This window comes from Citrus clementina, unplaced genomic scaffold (assembly GCF_000493195.1).
Source record: "Citrus clementina cultivar Clemenules unplaced genomic scaffold, Citrus_clementina_v1.0 scaffold_5, whole genome shotgun sequence".
Taxonomy (NCBI): Eukaryota; Viridiplantae; Streptophyta; class Magnoliopsida; order Sapindales; family Rutaceae; genus Citrus; species Citrus x clementina.
Genome location: NW_006262201.1, coordinates 18,609,866 through 18,617,838, shown reverse-complemented (window position 1 = coordinate 18,617,838; position 7,973 = coordinate 18,609,866).

Here is a 7,973-nt window from a genome sequence, read left to right as displayed (position 1 = left end):
GAAGGAAAGGAAAAAAAAGGGGAAAAAAGGAAAAAAAGGGGGGGAAACGGAAGGAAAACCTTTTTTTTTTCCTTTTTTTTTCCCCCCCCCCCTTGGTTTTTCCCCCCCCCCCCCCCCCGGGAACATTGAACCAGAAAATCCTCATCTTTTTCCCTCTCCATCCCCACATTCTTCCTCGCTCTCGCTCTTGCTCACTCTCACACTCCTGCTCACGCTCATGTTCCCGCTCCCACTCCCGCTAAATATGGAGAGAGAAAAGTTCGGTTAAACCCTAGGATGAATTTGAGATCTAGAGTTTTGGATGTTAAAAATGGATTTTACGGATGATTTTGAGTAAATGAAGTGATGGGGAATGATTTTTGAGACTCAATTTGATGCCAAAAAGGAAGAAAATGATGGATTTTGGAGTGAGATTGAGTGAGGAGTAAACGGTTTTTAGAGAGAAAGGGAGATCCGAAATGCCGAATGAGAGGAAGAAGATGAATAATAGAAATAGGTCCCGAAACCGGCTTGCCGGATTTCATTAACCGGCTAGCCGGTTGTGACCAGAAGCTTACAAGCCGTAAACAACTTATCGGTTTTACTTGAACCGGAAATCCGATTATGTTCCAGCAAGTCCTTCACTCGAATCTGGTTTTCCGGATATCACAAACCGGCTTGCCGGTTGGATCCAGAAGATAGCACGTTAAAACCGGCTTACCGGTTTCCTTAACCGGTTGGCCGAATGAATCCAGAATGCTGCCAAAGTGCAGCTCGAATTCGGATTTCCGGATTTATAAAACCGGCTATCCGGTTAAATCCAGTGAAGGTCATACGCGAATCCAGTTTTCCAGATTGATAATCCGGTTATCCAAATATTGACCCAAGAGCAACCAAAGAAAATGCGGCTCACCGATTTGGACAATCCGGTTATCCGGAATTTGTCCCGAGAGAAATCAATAAGAAAAACGGTTTTCCGAATGAGAAGAAGTGGTATACCGGTTTAGACTTGGAAATCTTTTTGTCTTTAATTGGGCAAGCTCTTATACTTGTATTACACACCATTTTATTTTTGGCCTTTTAAAATTGATTAATTTTAAATCATTTTGAGATTTAAAACCATTCAATAAGCCATTTAATGCATGAAATATAAAATCATAAAATTACAAGCCTATCAAGCTATCTAATTCATGAAGTATAAATTCATATAATAACAAACATATCAGGCCATGTCGTAAAACATAAATCAAGATGCAACATTCATCATTCCAACAAACATTAAACAACAAACATAAAACATCTTACTTAAAATATACAACAACGAACACAAAATATGAGTACCTTGGTAACAGTGAACATACAACGTCAAACATAAAACGTAGAACAGCAAACATGAAACGTGGAACGTAAACATGAAACGGGGGCAAAAAAGAAAAAATTTGGGGTATTTGAAAAATTATTACATGAAACATTAAACAACAAACATGAAACATCTTACTTAAAATATGCAACAGCGAACATAAAATATGAGTACCTCGGTAACAGTAAACATACAACGCCAAACATGAAACGTAGAACAGCAAACATGAAACGTAGAACGTAAACATGAAACGGGAGCAAAAAAGAAAAAATTTGGGGTATTTGAAAAATTATTACATGAAACATTAAACAACAAACATGAAACATCTTACTTAAATTTTGCAACCGCGAACATAAAATATGAGTACCTCGGTAACAGTGAATATACAACGTCAAACATGAAACGTAGAGTAGCAAACATGAAACGTGGAACGTAAACATGAAATGGGGGCAAAAAAGAAAAAATTTGGGGTATTTGAAAAATTATTACATGAAACATTAAACAACAAACATGAAACATCTTACTTAAAATATACAACAGCGAACATAAAATATGAGTACCTTGATAATAGTGAACATACAACGTCAAACATGAAATGTAGAACAGCAAACATGAAACGTGGAACGTAAACATGAAACGGGGGCAAAAAAGAAAAAATTTGGCGTATTTGAAAAATTATTACATGAAACACTAAACAACAAACATGAAACATCTTACTTAAATTTTGCAACCGCGAACATAAAATATGACTACGTCTGTAACAGTAAACTTACAACATCAAACATGAAACGTAGATCAACAAACATGAAACGTAGAACGTAAACATGAAACGGGGGCAAGAAAGAAAAATTTTGGGGTATTTGAAAAATTATTACATGAAACATTGAACAACAAACATGAAATATCTTACTTAAATTTTGCAATCGCGAACATAAAATATGACTATGTCTGTAACAGTAAACTTACAACATCAAATATGAAACGTTGAACAACAAACATGAAACGTTGAACAACAAACATGAAACGTGGAACGTAAATATGAAACGGGGGCAAGAAAGAAAAATTTTGGGGTATTTGAAAAATTATTTCATGAAACATAAAACATAAAATATGAAACTTGAAACGTTAAATATGAGACATATTTCATAGAAATATGACAATCATAAGAGTTTTTGTTTTTTTATGACAATGATAAGTGCATTTGTTTCTTGATGTGAATAAGTCAAAATTGGGTCGATGATGATGAATATCAGACACACATTGAATCATATAATTGAGAAAAATTAAAAATGACCACCTATATAATTATACCAAAGAAACCTCAAACATTATTGCAAACGATAGTAATAGGAAAAAAAATTCTTTAAAAACAATATTCATTCCAACGATTAAATTTTAACCAGAAAAATAATAAATCAATGGGCAACATTTTTCTTTAGCACACAAAGGCTGTGTTCTGAAGTTTAATTTTAATTTGTTTATCAGCAGCCTTCTTAAATTAGTACTTAATTTTTCTTCACTTCTTTCTCTTCTTCTTTTTCCTTCAATTCTTTCTTTTCTTCTTTTTCCTTCACTTCTTTCTCTTCTTCTTTCACTTCTTTCTTTTCTTCTTTTCCCTTCACTTCTTTCTCATCTTGTTTTTCCTTCACTTCTTTCTTTTCTTCTTTAATCGCCTCTTTGCCTTGGGCCTTCTCTGATGCAGCTTGAGCCGGTACATCTGCCTCCTTATCCGTTTTCTTTTCTTCCTTTGCCTTATCCTTCTCTTCTTTTGTTTTCACACCATCTGCTTTCTCTTCTTCATTCGCCTTCTTTTCCTCGCCTTTTTCTTCCTTTTTCTCCTGACCCTGCCAATGCAATTAAGAGTCTTATCAAATATGAAGAAATTTGCATCCCATAAAACAGAAGCATATATAATTATATATATCCGAACCAAAAATGGATAGTTCATTTATTTACGGTTGGTCTCTGGTGTGAAAGTCCTTACAAAAAATTTTAGACATCAGTAAAAGTCGATGAACGTTTATACTATAGATACATATATAAAAAGACAATAAAATAATGATACGTATAAGTAAAAATGTATACACATCATGATTCTATCGGGTTAGCTTCTACAACCGAAACAGAAAGGAATTTCTTAGAACAAAAATGATACGTTCTCAAATAAAATTAAAAAAAAAAGACTAAAAATGCACTTCAATGTACTAATATTGGAATCCATGTTTTTTCTTTTTTAAATCTTTTGGTGACATCCTTGTCGCATTAACAAGAAGACATCTTTATCCGAGAGTAATTACATTAATTTATAATAATATCAAAATAAAACTATAAAAATACCTCGTCAAGCAAGGACTCAAGAGATTTAGGTTCGGTCTCATCCTCGATCTTTTTCTCTTGTTCATCTTTCACCTCCTTGGTTGTGTCCACAACTTTAAGGGACTCCTCCTTAGCAGGTTCAGGGGCCGGCGCCGCGCCAGCGTCGCCCTTCGTCATAGCCTTTGGAATGCTAGCACAAGCACCCATATTTTTTTTTTCCAAAAAAGAAAGAGAAACCTTCTTAAATTTCTCTTTCTCTTGTAAGAGCTGGAGAGATCAAGATTAAAGAAGGAGAAGAAGAATGTTTTCTATGGGACACACTTTTGTTAAACCTAGGAGAGGCCTTATATACATATATATGGAGTTTTGTACGTGGATTTGTTTAGGTTTTTGTATGCTGCCGAATTTTTTGCTGTGGTCCTGAAAGGTTTAGACAGCTAACGGTTGTTATAATTAACTAATCGTCATTTTAACTTCTAAACAAGCAGCAAACAGCTGGTTGATTTATAGTCGCAGGTTTTCAACGCTATTTATTAATTCATTACTCAAGATTTTGGTATTTTTTTTTCCTATTTAATTTTCTCTCTTAATAATTTGCGGTGTATGTAAATAGCATTTGCAATTAAACGCACTTTTACTGCATTTGGCAAATTGAAGTTTTCTATATTCACATTCATTGCTTACGAATATTTTTTTTTACAACTGGCTTATGATCTAAATTTAACAAAATAAAAAATTCTAGATTACCTCGATAAATATAAATAATATCTTCATTTTCTTTTGTTTTATTAATCTTAATTGGATGTTTAGGGACAAAAGTCGAAACTGTCATAAATTTGCATAAAATTCATGCATATCTCTAGAGACCAAATAATTTCTTTTTCCTCAATATATATATTTAAAAAAAAATCTTCAGCCGAAACTTGTTAGATTTCAAGAATTTTTATTAGTTAATTACTAATGTTAATCGTGCTCTTTTTCTTTTGACAAATTCTAGCAACTTTTTAACTATTTCATCAATGGAATGACACTTTCGGTTCCTCATTAAAATTCTTTTCTCACTAAAGTCCCTTATAAATTTAGCACTAAGATGGCAAAATCCTCCACATGTTTAAAGCTCCATGAAGCCTCACCCCAAACGGGGTTAATTCTGAATAATTTTTGGAGAATGGGTGGGGAACAAGGGAAAGATAATCCCCAAATTCTTAATAGGATGGGTTCTATTTTTGCACTCCTAACCCCACCCCCACCTCAATCCCCATTACATGTGAATAGTTTTTAATTTTTGTTCAATAATTTTTATTTTATCAATTACAATGTTGTTTAATAAATTTTTTTTTATTTTTATCTAATATAAATAGGTTATAACTAAAAAAAACCTACATTATAATTCTTATTCAACCCTAAAATATTATTATGTTTTCTTTTCTCTCGTAAGGTATTGCTCTCTTCAAACACTTTTAGTTTTAATATCATTTCAAGATATTGTTTCACCACTGGTATTAGAGCCTTGCTTCTTGTCGAGGTGGTATCATTAGTAATTTGAATCATCTTATTTGATCTCCTAGAAGAAGAACTCCTCAACCATGGAAACAAATACAACATCAACTTCATTTCCTTCATCATCTTCATCTCATATGTCTCTTTCTTCTACTCTATCTCTTCCCAAATCATGTTCTAAGCACATAGCCTCCAAAATTGAGAATCTTGTTGAATATTCCTATATTCCAGAATCTGCTCAAATCAATGAGTCCCAGTTTCCCATCATGAGTCCTTACAATCTCTACAGATAGAAAACTTCTTTCACTAGAAGTATCCGAACTCTGATTTCCACTAAAAGACCAATCCCAAAAGAATACATCCAGTCATCCAGACTAGATCAGTGTGCTTTACAAGCCTCTCAGAGTGAACAATATGTCACTATGGAAATACCCTCATATCTCATCGCCAACTGGAAACGAGAAGGGTACACGCACCTCCATGGCAGAAAAGGCTTACCTATTACAGCTAGAATTTCTCTCCTAGACACTAGGTTCAAATAGTACCAACATGCTATTGTAGGAACCGTTCTGACAACCCTCCATGCTGGCAGTGTCTTATTAACCTTTTACCCAAATTTCAACCTTTCTCTTGAAGACCCTAATCTTCCAACAACTCTTAAGGTCCAGATCCAGCTCCAAGGAGCAGAACAAACGGCCACATCAAAGATTGCAACCCTCCATCACAAAATAGTGTATCGATTACAAAATCATGCACTAGATCTTCCCACACCATACACTACTTCTGATGCCTTGATGATATTAGCTGACACAGACACAATTCCAACCATCATCCAAATCCCCAAACAAATCCAGAAACAAGAATTGCTCAAACTCATGCCTCTTGAATGGCTAACCAACTATGAGCACTTTCACCAAAATTCCGAACCAATACAAACCACAGAAGCCACATTTGACAGATGACCAAATGGTCAAGTCAAACTGTCTTTTCAAACTCCTGACACCAAGTCTGTTTCAGACAGTCCACAGCTTTCCTATACTGCTATGATCACAGCAGTTCAAACTGGTCAAGAAAAGAAACTTCCTATTCATGATTTTTCCTCTGAAGGGTATCTAGTATATCCAGATAAAATCAATGGTCATTTCATATGGGATGTTCCTGAAGCCCATATGTGCAATCCGGATTGTCCTTCCTTGGATGATACGGATATTGACGAGGAATTGGAAGTTATGCGGAGAAAGAACAAGAAAAAGAAAAAATCTTCTTATCCACCATCATCTTGCAAATCTTTCTCCACAATCTCCACCAGATCCCAAACCTCCTGTCCATCTAATCAGATCATGCCTCTGTTTTCAAGCCACTCCTATGAGGAATCTTTTCCTCCACTTGAAAAACAGACAGACACACAAACTTGAGTTACATCCAAACCTTTTGTTCAATCACCAGTTACAGCCGCTGGGCAACCTGAGGAGCCAAAACAGTATGAAGCTGTTTTAAACTGGCAAACCAAAAATGCCAGTGCTCATAATCAAACTCTTCAGCAACTCAGTAAGAAAATTGATCGTGTTGCCTGTCAAGTCTCTCCGACTGAGACTAAAGTTGATTCAATCAATAGTCGTCTTGATCAGATGTATATACATCTTCAAGATCGGATCTCCGAACTCGACACCAATCTCCAATGAATGATCCACAACCACATTTGGGGTCCAGAGTTCAATAAAAAAGAAGCTGAGATCAGAAAACTCAAAGCCAAATTGTTAAGAATTGATGTTGAAAAGACTCGGCCTTCTCTTTTACTCAACCACAGCCAACACCCGTATCTCCTCCGTTCTTTGAAACCTATACACCTTTCTACACACCATCTAGACCTCAATAACCTGTTTATAATCAGTTCTTTGGGTTCTTGCACCTTCAACTGACTCCTCAACCATCTTCACTCAGAAAATCAAAATCCAAAGTCAAAATTTCCGAACCAAAGCCAAAGGTCCCTTCATCTTCCTCTACCTCCACCATACCTCCAGAAGATATGCCACAGGACATTCCAGAGCCTCTTAAGAAAGACAAAGACCCGATGGATCAGTATCATTATCATACTGTCCAGAACCAATCTTCTTACTCCTCTGAGCCAGAAACAATTATTGAGTCAAACCCATCTGAATCCAATCCATCTTCTTCAAACTCATCCACAAACTCAGACAGCACCTCAACTGACTCTGAATCCAAATATGCTGGCATTACAGGCATATTAATGGCTACTGAAACTGTAGATCCAAGTGCTTCTACTTCAACACCTATTGTTGAAGATCATCCTTCTGATCAAGTATCTCAAATAGACACAATGCCACCACCAGTTCATGAACACTCAACAAAACCATCTTCAGCATCTTGGTTTACATTTGATGACATTCCTCGTCACAAATGGTCGGCCAGACTTCAAGAATTTGCTGTATGGATTGATCTCCAAGGCACCAAACCTAATGCTCAACCCCAAGCCATTCTTCGTGAATTCATGGCCCGATCCACGGGTTCTCTACGAGACTGGCTAGAGAGCTTAGGAGAATACAGACAGATTCAATTAATGGAATCCCCAATTGGAACTGCTCTCAATATTATTCATGAACAATTCATCGGTGAAAAAACTACTTCCACTGATTCAGACAGGAAAGAATATCACCAGATGAAGTGCTGTTCTCTCAAAAGACACCTTCTAGATGCTCATTACAAAAGAATGAGTATTCTATTTTACAAGCTGAATGGATTCAATGAGCCATCTCTTAAACATGCCCTTCATAGCCTCTCTTCCTTCTGAATTACAACC